The sequence below is a fragment of the Myodes glareolus genome, chromosome 4 (assembly GCF_982192425.1).
Source record: "Myodes glareolus chromosome 4, mMyoGla1.1, whole genome shotgun sequence".
In the NCBI taxonomy this organism is placed as follows: domain Eukaryota; kingdom Metazoa; phylum Chordata; class Mammalia; order Rodentia; family Cricetidae; genus Myodes; species Myodes glareolus.
Window position 1 is genome coordinate 23,596,060 of NC_142029.1, and position 21,811 is coordinate 23,617,870.

At 42.3% G+C, this 21,811-nt stretch overlaps 1 non-coding gene across 1 annotated transcript; it reads left to right on the top strand.

The window, feature by feature from the left end:
• The first annotated feature begins 189 nt into the window (after positions 1-189).
• Positions 190-261, top strand: Trnaq-cug (transfer RNA glutamine (anticodon CUG)). Its single transcript has one exon. It is a non-coding gene; the product is annotated as a tRNA-Gln (tRNA).
• The last annotated feature ends 21,550 nt before the right edge of the window (positions 262-21,811 follow it).

The following is a 21,811-nucleotide window of genomic DNA, read 5'->3' on the forward strand; positions in this document are numbered from 1 at the left end:
CCCGGCTTGGGAAGGCGTACAGGGAAAACGGTCTTAAAATGCCCAGCTGGCCACAGTCCTCCGGGTCTTTGGCTTGTTCTTTCCTCAACCATGTAGGGAAGCCTGGCACAGGTTCTTAGTATTTGGTTTCCGGTTAGGGGCGGGGTTTTCTCAGAATTAGATACCCAAAGACATCGCTGCCGGTGTGCTGGTTCCATGGTGTAATGGTTAGCACTCTGGACTCTGAATCCAGCGATCCGAGTTCAAATCTCGGTGGAACCTGTTCCTTTAACTTTTTGTTGGCTATTATATTTATTTTTAATTCATATTGAATAATAGAATAATTTTGTTATATCTGCTCTGGAATTGAATCACATGTAGTATTTACCTATGAAGACTTCTCTAATTAGTCTCCAGTTCAGTAGTGTCTGCTACATGGAGACCCGGTAATTAAAACCCTTAGTCCTTTTTTAGACTTGGAGAAAGCTTGGCACTTGATTCCTTTTGCTGGAATTTTCTACACTAAGCTTCAGTTAAGGATAGGCACTTCTCACCCACTCAATCTCTTCAGAAATCTCTCACACTGTCTCCAGATGTCATTAAGAGAACTTCGCCCACCCTCATAAAAAGATTCATCAAGATCTTGAGTCCTATCTGCTGGCCTACAAGCTAAACCAGGTTAAATAAATTTAACACAAGAGAACAGCAATTTTCCATTTTAGCGAATGTCAACGTTAAGACTCAAGAGAGTTGCCATAGTGTTTCCTCATAGTTGTGTTGTTCTTATTGTTGTCGGAGTCAGTCTCACTTCTCTCTGTAACCCAGAATGGCTTTGAAATCACTGTGTAGCCCAGGCTGGCCCTGCTGTCCTCCTCTGCCCCCCCCCCCCAGCACTCCACCCTCCATACACATAGAGGGATATTCACCTAATAAGTCCTGGGAAACATATGTTAGGTCGTGGAAAAGAGAATTCAGCCTACAGATGGAATTCAAGTTGCTAGTCAACTGACCTTAAGCAAGGACACTGTCTTAGATAATCTCAGTAGGCGCAGGGTTGTCCTTAACGTCTTTCCAAAGTGGAAAACGGGGTTGTCAGCATGGATGAGGTGCTCCTCAGGCTGCCACCAGCTGTCTTCAGGGAAAACCTGATTCTTGACTTTGCTGGGAAAAAAAAAGTCTTTCAAAATGATAAAATATGAAACAGAATCAGAATTTATTAAAAGAGATCTTAATATAGATTCTTTTTTCCTAAACAGGGTTTCTCTTGAGTTGCTTTGGAGCCTGTCCCAGAACTAGCTATTGTAGACCAGACTGGCCTCAACCTCCCGAGTGCTGGGATTAAAAGACTGTGCCACCACCTCCCAGCCTTAATGTACATTCTAAATTCTATGGTTAAGAGGAAGTGAGGGTCTCAGAAAAAAAGATGCGGCAAGAGCTTGAGCTTTTCAGAGTCCTGGCTTGTCTTTCTGGACGTCTTATGCACCAAGGGTTTCAGATCTATCATCAAGGAGTTGCTGAGGAATTTGAGATCACAGGGTAGCTCCTCCTTGGTGAATAGGGAAGTAACTGATAGGGTAAAATTCTAGGTCACAAGGAGGGTCGCAGGGGAACTTGAGATGTTTCTACTTTAAACAAAGGTTTAGTCTTGTTTGTGAGATTCAAGGGAAATATCTGGGAGAAGAGTTATGCCGTACCTGAAGATCATAAAAGCTTAGGTCTTGCTATTTTAACATTATATAAATATAATGTTTTAAAAGCCATCACTAGGCCAGGTGTGGTTGCACATATTTTTAATCCCATTTGGGAGAAAAGGTAAATGTGAGTTCAAGGTCAGTCTAGTCTCCACAGTGAGTCCAGACCAGCCAGGATTACAAAACAGGAAAAAACAAAAATGAGGCCATTCCTACAGCTAGGGATGGCAGCACACTTGTGATCCCAGCACTCATGAGGTGGAGGCAGGAGGATTGCAAGTTCTAGGCCATTCTGGGCTATATGTGGAAAGTCTGTCTCAAAGGTGTTGGTGGTGGCGGTGAGGTGTGTGTATGGAGGGGTGTGGTGGCAATGGTGTGTGGGTGTGTGTGTGGTGTGTGTGGTGGCAATGGTGTGTGTGTGTGTGTGTGTGGTGGCGATGGTGTGTATGTGTGCTGTGTGTGTATGTGTGTGTGTGGTCTGTATGTGTGGTATGTGTCTATGTGTGTGTGTGGTGGTGATGGTGTGTGTGGTGGTGGTGGTGATGGTGTGTGTTTGTGTGTGTCTGGTGGTGGTGATGGTGTGTGTGTTTGTGTGTGTGGTGGTGGCGATGGTGTGTATGTGTGGTGTGTGTGTGTGGTGGTGATGGTGTGTGTGGTGTGTGTGTGGTGGTGATTGTGTGTGTGTTGTGTATGTGTGGTGTGTGTATGTGTGGTGTGTGTGTGTGGTGGTGGTGATGGTGTGTGGGGGTGGTGGTGATGGTGTGTGTGTATGTGTGTGTGGTGGAAGGGGACAACTTTTAGGAGTCGTCAGTTCTCTCCTTCCAAGTAGGATTTAAGACTCTGGAATTGAACTCAGGTCTTCAGGAATGGTGGCAAGTGCTTTTACCTGCTGAGTTATCTTGCTATTGTTCCTTGCTTTGCACACACACACACACACACACACACACACACACACACCTTAAAATGTAGTATTCTTTCTTTCTCTTTCAGTTTTTCTCTTACTAAATGTACAGTCTCTCTCAAATAATAATAAAACGATTGTTGTCTCCAGCATTGACAGCCTTCACAGCAAATGTTAACTGTGTTGGAATTGTTCACTATTGACTGGGGAGAAAGACTTCAATCTGACTCTAGAGTGACAACTCTTCTGCCTCCTGAGGCTTTCCCTTCTAGCCGCCTCAGGAATCACAGGTAGGGTCACGTGTCAATAATGTGTCAATAATTTCAGCACTTGTGATAAGGGGATCAAGGTCACCTGGGCTTGGAAGACCCGTCAGGAAGGGGAGCAGGGAGGGGAAAAGAGAGGAAGGGAGAGGCACAAAAGAGGTCCAACAGTCTGAGGCAACGAGAAAGAATTCTCAAATGGTCCCTGCTAGCTTTGAAGATGGAGGGTAGTGAACCAGGAGCCTCAGAATCCAGAGACTTCTAGAAACTGGGAAAGGAACCAAAAGAGATGCTTCCCAAAGAAGAAACACAGCCCTTTCTACACCTTGATTTTAGCCCAGTGCTGAGTTGATTTAAATCGCCAAGCTCATGATAATTAATTTCAGCGGGCATAAAAAATGAACACAATAACATTTTCAGTACTTTCTCTGCCAGTACCAAGGGCTAGATTGCCGGGCATGGTGGCACATACCTGCAACACCAGCACCTGGGAGATGGAGACAAGGGGATCTGGAGTTCAAATTCAGCCTAAGCTATACGAAACCCCAGCATTGTACAGGTGACAGTCATCCAAACTGGGAGAGATACATACTATCACTTAAATAGCCACAAGTTTTTAAGGTAAATTATCAGACTGCTGCTTGTTGGAGGAGACAACCAAGGCCCCAACTGAGAAACTCAGTAACTGAGCACTGAAATGGAAAAAGCAAGGAAAGAAGATGGTTTCGGGAAGTCGTGACTGTGAGGGTGTGCTGAGTAAGGCTATGGACGCTGCCAGAAACGCTAAGCATTTTCCCCCGTGTCATTATTTCTCAACTGAATTCTGAGCAGGACCATAGTGTTTCTCAACAGAAACTTGCATGATCAACTACATTGAGAACTACACACTGACTCCTCCCATCTTAGAGATTCCCTCAGCTCGTGGGCATTTAAAAAAATAAACACACATATTTATGCAACGCAGTTCTCATATTCACCAGACCACAGGAAAAAAAAAATTCCCATGGACTAGTTAGCAGCCTTTTAAGTACTCTGCAAAGTGCAAAACAGATCATTGGACAGAGCAGAGATTAGAGTCAACTTAGGTCCTCTGAAAGAGCAGCATGTGTTCTCAACCACTGAGCTATCTCTCTACCTCTGGGACTTTATTTGTGTTTATTGCTGGTGGTGGTGGTGATGTGTGCGCGCACGTGTGTGTGTGTGTGTGTGTGTGTGTGTGTGTGTGTGTGTGTGTGTGTTCTTGTTTGAGACAAGGTCTCTCTGTGTAGCCCTGGCTATGAAACTTTATTCTTAAAGTGACCAATACAGAAGTATAGACTAAAGTCTTAACGCCTTCCTCCACTATTTCAGTTCTTCTCCAGACCCCAGAGATAACTAATTATTTCTATTCTTTTCCTCACTTTGAGTCTTTCCGTATAAATTCAGACAGGTTTAACTAATTATCTGAATCCCTTAACGAAGATGTAAAATAGCTTGTCTAAGCATTCCTACTCGCTCACTTGTAGGCAGGACAAGCGAGATACTGAAGGCTTATTGAACTAAAGCTTGTTTATTTTCTTATACAAGCTCTCACATAACCCAGACTAGTCTTGAACTCACAATATAGTGAGTCAGGATGACCGTAAACTCCTGATCCTCCAATAGGTTGCTGTATGTGGCACTGGGGATCAAACCAGGAACTTTGTACATATAGACAAGCATGTTACAAATTGAGCTACATCCCCAGACCCTAAAACCTGTTTCTAATCCATTTCCCCCCTTTTTAATCTCCCTACAGAGTCTGGAAAAAAGCAATTGTTTGTTTTCCCAACTACTCTGTTAATAGCGGCCACATGGAACAGTTTTAATTACTTGAAGGCTGAAGCCTAAGGCATCTGGAAAGGGTTTTATTGATAAGAGAGGTGGGGGCTGCCTGCCCCTTGACCCTGTCTCTACAGATATAGCAGCTCCCTTCCCCCAAGAGGATTAAATCAAACATGATGCCATCATTGGGCTATGAAGTAGCTACTTGCTGAATCCTAACAATATTTTTCATCTATGTCCAGCTAACAGTCTGCCACACTGCCACTTCTATGATAACTAACAAATATAAACACTTTTCCTATATTCCTTAGCTATTACTGAGTTCTTTTGTAAATTGCCTATTGATGTCATTTGTCCATTTTCAAATTGGACTATCTTTTCTTATTGATATGAAGGTTTCTTTAATATATTCTAGCTATTTTCCATTTTTTTCCTCTTAGATTTATGTTTAAGGGATGGAGAGATGGTTCAAAGGTTAAGAGCACTTGCTGCTTTTTAACCATTGAGCCATCAGGGTTCAGTTCCCAGCACCAACATGGTTGCTCACAATTCTCTGAACGTCCAGACAACCCTCTGTAACTGCAGTTCTAGGTGATCTAATGCCTTCTTCTGGCCTTTGTGGTGCACAGATATGCCAGTTGGTAAAATGTTTATGCACATAAAATTAAAGTTAATAATAGTAATAATAACTCTAAATATTTGCTTTTAATTGTGTGTGTGTGTGTGTTTGTGTGTGTGATGTGTGGGGTGGTGCATGGACATGCAGGAGCCCAAGGGGCTGAGAATAGAACATGGGATCTTCTGGAGCTGGAGTTAGTAGTAGTGAGTCACCCAAATTGATGGTCGGAATCAAAACCCAGGTTCTCTGCAAGAGCAGGAAGTGCTCTCGGTCACTCCTCTGTCTCTCTAGTCCTCCATGACACATTTCTTTTTTGTCCCATTGTTCCTTTTAGTTTTTTGAAACAAGGTTTCCTTCCTGTTGCTTAGGCTGGCTTGAAACTCCTGCTTCTGTTTTTCTTCCAGAATGTTGAGAAAACATGTGTGCTACCATACCAAGAAAAAAAAAATTGAGAGGGAGAGAAGCTAGCAGAACTTATGATAGGGTGAAACTGTTTTATTCCATTTTCATTTTGCCTGTGTATATGTGTGTGTGCTCACTAGTATGTGGGGTGGGGGTGCATGCCACCGAGCTTGTGTGGAAGTCAGCACTTCCATAGGATTTGGTTCTCAGGTCCCGGAGATCCCACTCAGGTCTGGGGCAGGCACCTTTGCCTGATAAGCTTTCTCACCATTTCCTGAAGGGGTAAGATCTGTCTTCCATTTCTTATATTTTCTGGTGTTTGTATTATGAAGAAACAGATTGAATGCAAAATCAGAAAAATTCTCAAGTTGATTCATCTGATCATAATGTCCTAGCAGAAGTCCTAGCTAGTCTTAAAGAAGGAATAATATATTTATTGATAGGAGATATGTAAAGCACCGGGTAGTGGTGGTGGTGGCACTCGGGAGGCAGAGACAGGTGGATCTCTGTGAGTTCGCCTTGTCTACAAGAGCTAGTTCCAGAACAGTGTCCAGAGCTACAGAGAAACCCTGTATCTGAAAAACAAATTGAGGTTACAGATGGTTGTGAGCCACCATGTGGGTGCTGGGAACCCAACCCGGGCTCTGGAAGAACAACAAGTGCTCTTAACCTTGGAGTCAGATATCTCTCCAGCCCTTGATAAGACACTCTTTTCTTTCTTTCTTTCTTTCTTTCTTTCTTTCTTTCTTTCTTTCTTTCTTTTTTCTTTCTTTCTTTCTTTCTTTCTTTCTTTCTTCCTTTTTTTTTTAAATAAGACACTCTTACCAAAAGCAACTTGGGAGAGGAAAGCATTTACTTCAGCTTACAGTTCCAGATCATAGTCCATTAGTGAGGGAAGTAAAGGCAGGAACTCAAGACGGGAACTTGAAGGCAAGTTTGTTTGTTTTTCCATACTGAAAAAGAAATTCATTCCACTTCCAAGAAGCAGGAGAATGATGCTTGCTAGTGTGCTTGCTAGCTGGTTTTCTCTTTGACCCAGCTAGCTTATCCAGTTAAGGATCACTTGCCAAGAGATAGTGTCCCCTGCTACATCAATTAACAACCAAGACAATTTCCTACAGGCATGCCCAAAGGTCAGTCTGGTCTAGGCAGTCCCTCATTTGAGACTCTTCTCTTAGATGACTCTAGATTCTGACTATTAAAGTTAGCCACAGCGCAGGACCACTCAGATTGGTCTGTTGGTAAAGATGCTTGCTGGCCAAGGCTGATAGGCTAAGTTGGATTCTGGGACCCACGTGGTATAAGGAGAGAACCAACTCCGCAAAATTGTCCTCTAACCTCCAGACCCACACTATGATCGATGCGTATGTACAAGTATGTACACACATGGACACACGGACACACACACATAAAGAAATTAATGCACTATAATTAAAAAAAAACCAGAATCACTGAGATTGTTCAGTAGGAAAAGGTATTTGCCACATTGATGATCTGAGTTCAGTCCTAGAACCCACATAAAGGCTGAGGGAATAAATGACTCCACAGAGTTACCCTTTAATCTCTATCTGCATGTCATAGCATGTGTACCCACACACATCATGCACACACATCAATCATAAATATTTTCTAAAAATTAAAAAACAAGATCTAAGCATGGTGGTACATGCTTTTGATACCAACACTCAAGAGGCAGAGGCAGGCAAATGTCTGAGTTCATGGTTAGCCTTGTCTACACATAAAGTTCCATGCCAGTCAAAAATACATGGCAAAACTCTGTCTACAAACAAACAAATAAATAGAACTAAACAAAAAACAAAAGAAGGAACACAGGAGAGTGTAAACCCCTGGGATGGAGGAGCTTGTAACTCAAGCTACCTTGTCCATGGACAAAGACAGGGTTACAAAAAACTCAATTCAAAAGGAGGCAAAGGACTTGATGTCATTTAAAGGAATCTAAAATGGCTGAAAGACACTTAGGGAAATACTCAACATCCTTCGTCATCAGAAAAATGCAAATCAAAACAACTCTGAGAATCCATCTTACACCTGTAAGAATGGCCAAGTTCAAAAACACTGATGACAATTTATGCTGGAGAGGTTGTGGGGTAAAGGGAACACTTCTGCATTGCTGGTGGGAATGCAAGCTGGTACAGCCCCTTTGGATATCTGTATGGCAAATTTCTCAGAAAATTAGGAAACAACCTTCCTCAAGACCCATCAATACCACTTTTGTTATATACCCAAAGGATGCTCAACCATGCCACAAGGATATATGCTCAACTATGTTCATAGCAGCATTGTTTATCATAGCCAGAACCTGGAAACAACCTAAATGCCCCTCAACCGAAGAATGGATAAGGAAAATGTGGTACATATATACAATGGAGTACTACACAGCAAAAAAAAATGACATCTTGAAATTTGCAGGCAAATGGATGAAGCTAGAACATTATTTTGAGTGAGGTAACCCAGACACAGAAAGACAATTATCACTGGGCAGTGGTGGCACATGCCTCCAATCCAAGCACTTGGGAGGCAGAGGCAGGCGGATCTCTGTGAGTTCGAGGCCAGCCTGGTCTACAAGAGCTAGTTCCAGGACAGAAACCTTGTCTTGAAAAACAAAAAAAGCAAAACAAAACAAAACAAAAAGACAATTATCGCATGTACTCACTCATAAGTGGCTTTAAAACATAAAGCAAAGAAAAACCAGGCTACAGTTTATAATCCCAGAGAACCCAGACAAAAATGAGGACCCTAAGAGAGACATACATGGATCTAATCTACATGGGAAGTAGAACAAGACAAGATTCTCCTGAGTAAATTGGGAGCATGGGGACCTTAGGAGAGGATTGGAAGGGGCGGGGAGAGGCAGGAAGGGGAGCAGAGAAAAATGTAGAGCTCAATAAAAATCAATAAAAAAAGGATCTATAAATGGCTTCAAATGCAAATCGGAGACAAACGAGCTACCGTTTCACACCCATCAGGATGGCTATAATGTTTTAAAAGCAAGAATCACAGGAGTGGGGGAAAGGATGGAGAGAGGCTGTGACCCTGAAAGCCTCAAGCCTTGCAGGAAGAAAGACGGTGTAACAGACAGGGTGTGCAATGGTTTCCTTTCTTAAGAAGTTAAACACTTAGAGGCCTGGGAGGGGGAATGGCGCCATGGCTACAGGCCTTGCCACACAGACATGAGGACTTGAGTCTGTCGCTGAAGAACCTGATGCTAAAGCTATGTGCCTGTAATCCCAGCTCTGGGAGGCAGAAACAGGAGGGTCCCTTGGGCTCACCAGCCAGCAGTCTAGCTTAGCTGGTGAGCTCCAGGTTCACTCAGAATGCTGTCTCACAGAATAAAGTGAAAAAGCAGATGAGGAAGATACCCACTGTTGACCTATGGCCAGTGCACGTACATGCACCTACACAGATACATGCACCAGCACACAAATTTAAATATTTACAATGTGATTCAACCATTCCCCTCTTAGGTATATACCCAAAAGAACTGAAGCGGGGATTCAAACTGTCAGACTTGCTCTCAATGCTGAGTGAAATACCAGACACAAAGAACCAAATAGCTAGGTTCCATTTATGGGAGGTACTAGCATAGGGAAGGCATGGAGATGGAAAGTTGCTAGGAGCTGGAACATGAAGAACGGGGAGTCACTGATTAATGAACATGGTTTCTCTTTGAACTGATGAAAAGAAAAATCTGGAAATAAAGACCAGAAAGACGGCTCAACGAGTAAAGGCGTTTGTTGCCAAGCCTCCTGACGTCCTGAGTTTAATATAGGGACCCACATAGTAGAAAGAGAAAGAGAGAGAAAGAGAGAGAAAGAGAGAGAGAGAGGGGGGGGGTTAAAAAAAAGATTGAAGAAAGCTGGGTAGTGGTGGTGCATGCCTTTAATCCCAGCACTCAGGAGGCAGAGGCAGGTGGATTCCTGTGAGTTCAAGGCCAACCTGGTCTATAAGAGCTAGTTCAAGGACAGGCTTGATAGCTACAGAGAAACCCTGTCTGGAGGGGGGGGAAGAAAAGAAAAGAAAAAAAATAATTGATTGCAGAACACTGGGAATGTTCTTAAGGTCACTGAGTTGTATATTTAAAGTGGTTAAAATAGTAAACTTTATGGATTTATTTATTTATTTGCTTTTGAGATGAAGTTTCCCAATTTAGCCCTTACTGGCATGGGACTCAATAGCATAAATTCTAGTTGGTCTTAATAATAAAAACCCAAAATCAGATATAGGGGTTAGTGCTGAAGATCAGTGAAGCAGAGAGGCCACTACAGAGTTCTATCTCTACCAAGGCTCAGACTAAAGAGGTGATCCTGTCCTCAGACTGCATCTCCAGACTCTGTCTGTCTCCACCAAACCTCAGACGGCAGCTGTCTTTACCAAACCTCAGACTCTCTTGAGTTCCTTTCTCCTTCAGCCTTATGTCCCTCTCTCTGCCAGCCACATCACTCCTGTCTCTACCTCCCTAGTGCTGGGATTAAAGGCATGGGATCCCAAGTGCTGGGATTCTGGGATCACCTTTGTACCAAGTCTGTTTCTCTTTTAGACAGATTCGACCTTCCACCTCCCAGGGTGGCCTTGAACTAACAGAGATCCCTCCCCTCTGCCTCAGAAGGTGTGCTGCCACTCCCTGGCCTCTAGAGACTTAACTCTGCACACTGATCTTCAGGCAAATTTTATTTGTTAAGACACAAACAAAATATCTCTACAGGACTTAGTATGGAGACCAGGTTCCTGGGTACAATTCCCAGACAATTGGTCACCTGCTTCTTCTTCTCAGTACTAGGATTAAAACCACCATGACTGGCCTTTGTTTTGCTTTTTTAATGGATAAAGATCAGGATAAAGGGGGCAGTTGAGGCAGGACTGGAATAGGTGCTTGAGAGTCTCTTCCCAGGACCTTCCCAGGACCCCTGTGTCTCTGGGGCTCCTTACCAGCTAGCCTTCCAGAATTCCTGTGTGCTAGCAGCTTCTCCGGATCGGATCGCAGTCAGCTGGTTCACCCTCATGAAGGTCAGTCAGTCCAAATACAGCCTCAGCGTTTCCCGGGCTGTGTACCCACTCCCATCCCTTCCAGTGCCCTCCACCCACTCTGCCAGGTGCCTTGTGTACTGTTTACCACTGCCTGACAGTGAATTGGCCTTGGCACTGCAGGGCCTCCGTAGGTTTTCAGTCTTTCCTGTGTAGAAGAGCCATGCACACTCTAAAAGGAAAAGATCAAAGTTTCATCTTTGTTTCTCAACCACTTATTGGGAAAAAATACTAGGTCTTTTATTTTCTATAAATAATGATAAAGGTATCACAATGCTGAGCTGCTTTGTAAGCACAAAGCAGATGAGGGGACAGGTATAGATGTGGAGCCAAAGCATGGAAGAGAAGATTATTGCCACACAGCTCAATCAACCGTCTCTGGACACTCACCCTGCCCCCAAATGAAAGCACTATATTCTTTTTATTTTTGTTTTGTTTTGTTTTGTTTTTGAGGTGAGGTGTCATGTACTGAGGATGGTCTTGAACTTCTGTTCACTTAAATTCAGAGTGCCAGGGGTATAAGTGTGCCATGCCCAGTTTATGCAGTGCTGGGTACAGGATCTCATGCATGGTAGGCATTTACTCTACTCATAATCTACACCCCCAGCCTAAAGGTATTATATAGTGTCACACACACACACACACACACACACACACACACACAGTATGCCAGCTAAGTGTTATGGCACAAGTCTTTTAACCCCAGCACTCTGGAGACAATGGCAGGCAGATCTCTGAGTTCCAGACTAGCCCAGTCTATAAATTTGAGTCAGAGCTACAAAGTGAGGCCGTGTCTCCAAACAATAACAATAACAACAAAACCCTACAGTTGGACACAGTGGTTCATGCCAATAATCCCAGTAACAGGCTGGGACAGGAGGATCTCATTTTGGTCATAGCAAGAGAGATCCTGTCTCAAAAGAAATAGGAAGAGTCTACAGAATGCAAAAGACCTACAGTAACAGAGAATGACAGCTGTCTGGGGACAGGGCAAAGGAAGAGCAGAGGGATTAAAGGTATGGAGATGTTTCAAAGGTAACCTCTGGATGTTTAGTGTCTTGATTGTATTAATAATAATAATGATTTCTCACCAAGTGATGGTGGCTCATGCCTTAAATCCCAGCAATTGGGAGGAAAATGAAGGCGGATTTCTGTGAGTTTGAGGCCAGCCTTGTCTACAAAGAGAGTTCCAGGACAGCTAGGATTATTACACAGAGAAACTCTGTCTCAAAAAAATCAAATAATAATAATAATAGATAGTAATAATAATTTCTATGGCATAAGAGTGCCTCAAAACTCTTTAAATTTCTAGCAGTAAAATATGCATTACATTGGGAGGTAATTAGGTAATATGTGGGGGAGTGGAACAGGCAAGGAAGGGGAATACATTCAGAGTAGGAGGGAAGCAGCAGGTTGTTGTTTACAGTAGCTTGGTCAAACTGGCTGTAATCCAAACACACCTGTAATCCCAACACTCTAGAGGCAGGGGCAGAAGGAATATGAGTTCAAGACCAGCATGGGCTATATAGTAATGCCTCATTACACACACACACCTGGCCACACATACATATCCAGATGAGTGGTCAAACAGGGCTCACTAAAAAGCATATTTGAGCAAATACTGAAGGAAGAGAGGTAATGAATCATGTAGATCATCCAGAGGAAAAGAATCCAGGCAACGGCCAGTGCAAAGACTCTAAGACAAAAGGGCCAATGAGATGGCTTAGTGGCTAAAGGCCCTAGCTATGAAAGCCTAACCACTTGAAAGTTGTCCCAAGAAGGAGGAAATAAGAGAGGGAAAAAGAGAGTGAGGGAGGGAAGGAGGGAGGGAAGGAAAATGGGAAGAAGGGAGAGAGGGAAGGAGGGAGGGAGGAATTAAAGAGACAGCCTCAAAAATACTTAGCACTGTATTTCATAGAATTTAAGATATCATTGATTGGAGGATATGTCCTGATTTCAGAGACATTAAAATATGCAGTGTGAATTGTATTATGCAGTGTGAATTGCAATATGCAAGGCCAAATCTATAACTCAAACACCACAAGTGTCTGTTACTGAAGATTTGGTTTTCTGCAGCATCCTACAGAATGGGAAAAGATCTTCACCAACCCCACATCAGACAGAGGACTGATCTCCAAAACTCAAAAAATTGGTCATCAAAAGAACAAATACTCCAATAAAAAAATGGAGTACAACAGATGATAAAAGAAATCAGAGAATCAACACCCTTCACAATAGCCACAAATAACATAAAATATCTTGGAGTAACTCTAACCAAACAAGTGGAAGACTTGTTTGACAAGAACTTTAAATCTTTGAAGAAAGAAATTGAAGAAGACACCAGAAAGTGGAAAGACCTCCGATGCTCTTGGGCAGGCAGAATTAATATAGTAAAAATGGCAATCTTACTGAAAGCAATCTACAGATTCAACTCAATGACCATCAAAATCCCAGCAAAATTCTTCAAAGACCTCAAAAGAACAGTACTCAACTTCATTTGGAAAAGAAAAAAAAAACCCAGGATAGCCAAAACAATCCTGTACAATAAAAGAACTTCTGGAGGCATCACAATCCCTGACTTCAAACTCTACTACAGAGCTACAGTACTGAAAACAGACTGGTACTGGCATAAGAACAGACAGGAAGGCCAATGGAACTGAATTGAAGACCCAGATATCAATCCACACATCTTCCAACAACTGATATTTAATAAAGAAGCAAAAAATATCAAATGGAAAAAAGAAAGCATATTTAACAAGTGGTGCTGGCATAACTGGATATCAACATGTAGAAAAATGAAAATCTATCACCATTCACAAAACTCAAGTCCAAATGAGTCAAAGACCTCAACATAAAGCCAGTCACTGAACCTTATAGAAGAGAAAGTAGGAAGTACACTTGAATGCATCGGCACAGGGAACTGCTTCCTAAATATAACCCCAGCAGCACAGACACTGAGAGAAATAATTAATAAATGGAACCTCCTGAAACTGAAAAGCTTCTGTAAAGCAAAGGACACGGTCAACAAGGCAAAACGACAGCCTACAGAAGGGGAAAAGATCTTCATTAACCCTACATCAGACAGAGGTCTGATCTCCAAAATATACAAAGAACTCAAGAAACTGGACACCAAAAGATCACATAATCCAATAAAAAAAATGGAGTACAGATCTAAACAGAGAACTCTCAGCAGAGGAATCTAAAATGGCTGAAAGACACTTAAAGAAATGTTCAGCATCCTTAGCTATCAAAGAAATGCAAATCAAAACAACTCTGAGATTCCATCTTACACCTGTAAGAATGGCCAAGATCAAAAACACTGATGACAACTTATGCTGGAGAGGATGTAGAGGGAACTCTCCTGCATTGCTGGTGGGAGTGCAAACTGGTACAGCCCCTTGGGATATTAGTATTGCAATTTCTCAGAAAACTAGGAAACAACCTACTTCAAGACTCAGCAATACCACTTTTGGGTATATACCCAAAGGATGTTCAATCGTACCACAAGGACATGTGCTCAACTATGTTCATAGCAGTACTGTTTGTCATAGCCAGAACCTGAAAACAACCTAAATACCCCTTGACTGAAGAATGAATAAGGAAAATGTGGTACACATACACAAAGGAGTACTACAAAGCAGAAAAAAATACATCTTAAAATTTACAGGCAAATGGATGGAGCTAGAAAATGTCATATTAAGTAAGGTAACCCAGACCCAGAAAGACAAATACCATATGTACTTATTCATAAGTGGCTTTTAGACATAAAGCAAAGAAAAATCAGCCTACAATTCACAATCCCAGAGAACCTAGACAACAAAGAGGACCGTCAGAGAGACATACGTGGATCTACTCTACATGGGAAGTAGAAAAAGACAAGATCTCCTGAGTCAATTGGGAGCATGGGAACCTTGCGAGAGGGTAGAAAGGGGGGGGGAGAAGAAGGGAGGGGAACGGAGAAAAATATAGTTCAATAAAAACAGTTTTAAAAAAGGACGTCACTTTGTATATCGTAAATATATGGAATTTTTATTTGTCAACAACCCCTCAATAAAAGCTGGAAAAAAAAGATTTGGTTTTCTGAAGAGTCCTTTACTCTTGGAAACATTCCAAAAGTAATCAAGTACCGTTTTCTCTCATCTTACCCACAGTTCCATATCTAGAAGTTTAGTTTATATTAAAGCCACACAAATCAGTTCATACTTATATAAGATAGGATTAGAGCCAAGGTTCAAAATTATTGTATATGTTTCTTCAATCTACATTAATACGAGGATGAAGAGAAGGCTCAGTCACTAAGAGAATGTATTACAGAAGTCAGTGGTGTGGCCCACACCTTTAAGCCCAGCATTCAGGAGGCAGAAGCAGGCAGAGTTCAAGACCAGCCTTGTCTACAAAGCTAGTACCAGAACATTCAGAGCTGTTACACAGAGAAACCCTATATCAGGAAGAAAAAAAGGATGCACTGTTCTTCCAGAGGACCAGAGTTCAGTCCCCAGCACCCACATTTGGTGACTCACAATCACCTATAACTCCAGCCTCTGTAGGCACTTGAATACAACTCTCTCTCTCTCTCTCTCTCTCTCTCTCTCTCTCTCTCTCACACACACACACACACACACACACACACACACACACACACACTTGAAAATCATAAAAATAAATATTTAAATAAAATAAAAATCTACTTTGATGCACACTAAAAGACCAGAGGGAAAGTCTGCAGTGTCTTTGACTGTCCCTTACATTATCAGAAACCTAATACTCCCCAACCTACATTCTCTAAATGCTCAATTATTGTGACAAAAAATTTTCTCCAACAGGACATGCATAGCTATCCTATCATGGTCCATTCAGAGAGAAGCCAGGGACTGTTGACTGATAGGTGAAGGACAATATGCTACCTGAAGAAGCCTAGAGCTAGGGCCACAACTGGAACCGGCTACCACTAAGTGGAGTCAGCCTTTGCAGTCATCGGGTTATCACATGTATTAGTGATTTTTTTTGTTGTTGCTGGATGAAACTCCATGACCAAAAGCAATTTATGAAAGAAAAAGTTCATTTTAGTTTACAGTCCCAGGATAGTCCATAATATTTGGGAAACCAAGGCAACAGGCAACTAGATCAAGAAGCTATTACACCTCCAACCACACACAGGAAGCAGAAAAAGCAAATTGGAAATGGGGTGAGACTATAAATTCTCAAAGCCCATTCCCAGTGACATACTTCCTCCAGTAAGGTTCAACCTCCCAAAGGCTCCGAATACTCCCCAGACGGCACCACCACCAGGGATCAACTGGTCAAATACATGAGCTTATGAGGGACATTTTTCTTTCCAACCACCATATTAGGCTTAGCAGCAAGGGCCTTTATTTGCTAGACATCTTGCCAGCTCACATATTAAAATTATGGTAAAATATACAAAAATGTTTATTTTGGCCAGGTGTTGATGCTGCACACCTTTAATCCCAGCACTTGGGAGGTAAAGGCAGGCAGATTTCTATGAGTTAAGGTCAACCTGATCTACAGAGCTAGTTCCAGAACAGCCAACACTACATGGAGAAACCCCATCTTGAAAAAAACAAAAACAAGGGGGCTGGAGAGATGACTCAGCGGTTAAGAGCATTGCCTGATCCTGAGTTCGATTCCCAGCCACCACATGGTGGCTCACCACCCTCTGTAATGAGGTCTGGTGCCCTCTTCTGGCCTGCAGATAATGAATAAATAAATAGAAAAAAAAACAAAAACAAAACCAATACAAAACAAAAAAGATAGAACCCAGGGGTTCATACATGCTAAGCATGCACTCTACCATTTGTGTCCCCAGTAGTCCTCCAATCATTTAATTTGTTTAGAGTCAGGGTCTCACATATCCCTGGTTGGCTTCCACCTTCCTATGTAGCCCAGGATGACCTTAAACTTGTCATGCTTCTGCCTCAGACTTCTTGTATGCAACGTGACAGCCAGTTTCTTAACTAATTGTCCAAACTGTGAATTCTATACTCCACAGTCCTTTCCCATCTGATAATATAAACTTTATATATATTGCCAAACTCCTTGATCTTCCCTCCCATGGGCTGCTGGCAACTACCAATTCACTGCTTGTCTCTATGCCCTTGACTAGTCTAGGTAGTGCATACCAAGTAGACCAGGCGATATTTTCAGTTTTATGTCTGCCTTATGTCACTTTACATAATGTCCTTGTGCGAACCCTTCTCTGGAGAGACATAAATTATGTCTACCCTCTCCTTGTAAGGTCCCAATGACAAACCAAAGTACAAATCCACCAAAGTTTACTCTGGGAACCAAGGACTTCACTGAGCCTTGCTCACAGTGCATGTGTGAGGGGGGTGACAGGAGTCTGGGTAACCCCCAAAACAGCCACGCTGTAAGTAAAATCTTTTCCCAGCATGAATGATGGCTGTCCCATTGCTACATAGTGAGCCCCCCTCTTTTACTAACCTCCATAGTCCATATAATCTACCGCCTCCCTGGATTCTGAGGCTCAGAGCAACTGGGGCAGAACTGCATACAAATGGCTGGGAGCAGTGGCAGGAAACTCAGGAGGGTTCAATGACCCTGTCAACCCCTCCTTCTTATAAGGCATGGCCAGCAGTCTCCAGATCCATGGTGATGGCCTCAGGCACAGCTGAGTTGAAGAAGATGGTAGGTATTTTGTTCAGAGGTGTTCAAGTCTTCAAAAGGCTTTTTACCTTTTATCTATCTATCTGTCTGTCTGTCTATATATCTATATATTTATTTATTACGTATACAGTGTTCTGTTTTCAGGTATGTGTGCATGTCAGACGAGGGCACCAGATCTCATTACAGAGATGTGAGTACTGTGAATTGAACTCAGGACCTCTGGAAGAACAGCCAGTTCTCTCGCTCTCTCTCTCTTTTTTTTTTTCTGAGACAAGATTTCTCTGTAGATTTGGAGCCTGTCCTGGCACTCCCTCTGTAGACTAAGTTGGCCTCAAACTAGAGATCTGCCTGACTCTGCCTTCCGAGTGCTGGGATTAAAAGCACATGCCACCACCATCCAGCCAGCCAGTACTCTCAACCTCTGAGCCATCTCTCCAACTCCAAGGCTTTTACTTTTGAAGATACAAGGCAAAGCAGAGAAAAAACTGGAAACTAAAGGATGTTGATTTACTCCTCTGTTAGTTCCTTCAGCAAAGCCCACTCTAACTCTGAATATGTGGTTACGTGGCTAACACATATGATTTTCTATTTGGCCTTTTTATATTTTATATTCTCCTACTTTTTGATATCTTCCCCTTTCCTTTCTCAAATGATATTAACAACTTGATGTAGATACATTTAGATTCTTTAGTATTTGAAATCTTAAATATATATGATATCCTTTTTTCCCTTTCCCCTTTTTCTTTTCTTTTCTTTTCTCTTTTTTGTTTTGTTTTGTTTTTTGAGACAGGGTTTCTCTGTAGCTTTGGAGCCTGTTCTGGAACTAGCTCTTGTAGACCAGACTGGCCTCGAACTCACAGAGATCCGCCTACCTATGTCTCTGGAGTGCTGGGATTAAAGGCATGTGCCACCACCACCAGGCTATCATATCCCTTTTTAGTAGTATGTATACGTGTGTATGTATGTGCATGCAAGCGTGAATGCAGGTACTATCAGAGTCCAGAAGAGACTGTTGGATCCTCTGAAACTAGAACTATAGGTAATTGTGAGCAGCCCAGTGTCAGCACTGGAAACCAAACTCAGGTCCTCTACAGAAGCGTTTTACTTTCTTAACTGCTAAGTCCCACCCATTATCCAGCCCCAATGTTATATAAAAATATCTTTGACTATTACGAATAATGCTGATATGAACATTGCTGAGAAAGTGTCCTTATGGTATGACTGAGTATCCTTTGGGTATATGCTCAAGACTGGTATTGCTGAATCTTAAAGTAGATTGATTCTCAATTTTCTGAGAAACGGTCATACTGATTTCTAAAGTGGGTATACAAGTTTGCACTCCCACCAACAGGGGAGGAGTGTTCCCCTGACTCCACATCATCTCCAATAAAAGCTGTCTTCAGTATTTTTGATCATAGCCAAAGTGGGGGTGGGAGGGAAGCGGTAAAGGGGAAGGGATGGGGATGAGAACATGAGAGAACGGGGTGGTCTAGCGGTGAGAGGGACAGAGTGGGAGAGCAATGAAGCAGAGATCTTGATAGAGAGAACCACTATTGGGTTAGGGAGAAAACTCCCAAGAGTTTACAAGGATGACCCCAGCTAAGACTCCTAGCAATAGTGGAGAGGGAGCCCTAACTGGCCTTCCCTTGTAATCAGATTGGTGAATACCCCAACTACCATCATAAAGCCTTCATCCAGTAACTGATGGAACCAGATGCAGAGATCCACAACCAAGCACCAGGCCGAGCTCTGGAAATCCAGTCAAAGAGAGGGAGGAGGGAATATATGAGGAAGGGAGGTCAAGATCATGATGCAGAAGTCGAGAGAAACAGCTGAACCAAGCATGTGGAAAGTTATGAACTCTATACTAAAAGCTGTGGAGCCTCCATGGGACCAAACTAGGTCTTCCACAAGTGGGAGACGGTGGTGAAGCTTAGATTACCTGAGGGGACCCTGGCTGTAGGACCAGGATTTATCCCTGGTGCATGAGCTAGCTTGTTGGAGCTCATTCACTATGGTGGGATGTCATGCTCAGTCTTAATGCGGGGATGGGGTGTCTTCGTTCTGCCCCCAACTTAATGTACCAGACTGTTGACTCCCTATGGGAACCTTTAGCCATTGGGAGGAATGGATGGGAGGGTGGGCTGGAGGGGAGGAGAGGGAGTTAGGAGGAGGGGTAAGAGGGAGAACTGTGGCTGGAATGTAAAATTTTTTAAAAAAAATTAATTTAACTTAAAAATATCTTTGGGGGTCAGGCGGTGGTAGTGCATGCCTTTAATCCCAGCACTCCAGAGGCAGAGGCAGGACAGGCTCCAAAGCTACAGAGAAACCCTGTCTTGAAAAACCAAAAAAAAAAAAATCTTTGAGGGCAGAACAAATGAGCTAAGACACACAACCTAATAATAATAATAATAATAATAATAATAATAATAATTTTAAAAGATAATGAGGCTGAAGAAATGGCTTAAATGAAGAAATGGTTAAATTACTTACTGCTCTTCCAGAGGACCTGAGTTCAGTTCCCAGTACCCCAAACATTTGTAACTCCAGTTCCAGGGGTTCTAACACCCTCTTCTAGCCTCTGTGGGCATCACACACTCATTTAAAAAAGCATTAATTTACTGAAAGATATAGTGAATATAAACATATATAGTGGATATAAGCATATGTATGTTAATATATATATGTTGATATTGTTGTGTTTTGTGGTTTTTCAAGACAGAGTTTCTCTGTGTAACAGCCCTAGTTGTCCTGGAACTAGCTCTTGTAGACTAGGTTGGCCTCGAACTCGCAGAGATCCGCCTGCCTCTGCCTCCCGAATGCTGGGATTAAAGGCGTGTGCCACACCACCACTATAGGTGTTCTTTTTGGTACAGGGTCTCAGGTAACCTTAAATTCGGCCTGTAATCAAGAATAACCTGGAGCGTCTGATCCTCTCTCTTCCCAAGGACTAGGGCTACGGCTGTGCTTCATGATAGCTGTGCCATATGTAGATCTTAAATACTCACAATCAGCCTGTTTAAAAAAAAACAACACTTTATTGTGGTTAATTAAATTAGTTGTTTTTTTTTTTTTTTTTTTTTGAGACAGGGTCTCACTGTGTAGGCATGGCTGACCTGGAACTTGCTTTGTAAGTTCAATTAGCCTTAAGTTCAGAGAGGTCTGCCTGCCTCTGTCTTCCTAATGCTGAGATTAAAATCCATCATGGAGCAAATTTAAATATAGCATCGTAGGCTCAATAAAATAATGAGCCCATGCAGCAGCCAGTCCTTTGAAACATAAATACGTGGCCAAGCCCATGGCACCCACACCTTCAGCTACTTGCCCTACCTACTGCTTTTTGAAATGAATCCCAGACATAATCTCTTTCTGTCTATAAATATTTCAGTACTAACCATTAAATTTTTCATTCATTTTTTTTCACTTATAGTCTAAGGAAGACAAAGACATACATAATTCAACTCAAAATCTTAAGTACTCAGAAGTTAGCAGTGAAGGTTGATTAGGGGAAAATGAGAAGAATCTAAGAGCTGTGGTGTTTACAGACTTTTATTACTAAGTTATTTTACAATTAAAATTGTTTCAGATTTATTTATTCTATATGTATGGGTGTTCTGCCTACACGCTTGTTTGTGTACCATGTGCATGCCTGGTGCCCACCGAGACCAGAAGAGGGCATTGGATCCCCTGGAGCTGGAGTTACAGATGGTGATAAGACTCCAGGTGGGCACTGGGCACCAAACTCAGGTCCTCTGTCAGAACATTAAGTGTTCATGACCACTGAGCCATCTCTTCAACTCTGTCCCTTAGTTATCTTACTGAATTCTCTAGTCAGTTTTTTTCTCAACAGACAATAAAATTATCTCTAAATAACAATTTCTTAGAAAAGTCTCTCAAAAGTTGCATGCCGTTTTTTCTTATTCTATCAAATTAGCTAGAGAACATTTAATGATGAAACTAGTAGTTGGCATCTTTGTCTTTTTTCTGTTTCTTTCTTTTTTTAATAGCCTTATTGAGAGGATGGGGAGGCAGTTCTCTGAGTAAAGGGTTGGTTGTGCAAGTGGGCCTGAATTTGGAGCCCAGCATCTGTGTTTCTTTTTAAGCCAGATGTGATATCAGGTGCCTATTACTCTAGTACTGATGGGTGGAGACAGGTGGGTCCTGGGGATGTTCTGATAAGTCCATCTAGCTAAAACAAGGAGACATTTCAGTGAATGAAAATGTCTTTTAAAATAATCGGAGAAGCAATTGGAGAAGACATCCAATATCAGCCTCTGGCCTCCACGTGTACCTGCACACACGTGTGCATACATGTATACACTACACACATACCAATAGCTTCATCAAGTTATAAGTCACTTAACATAAATTTTATTCCTTTGAATTGTACTATTCAGTGTCTTTTTAGAATGTTGAGGAGTATCCTACAGTCATGAGGCTGACAACAACTATATTCCCTACAGCC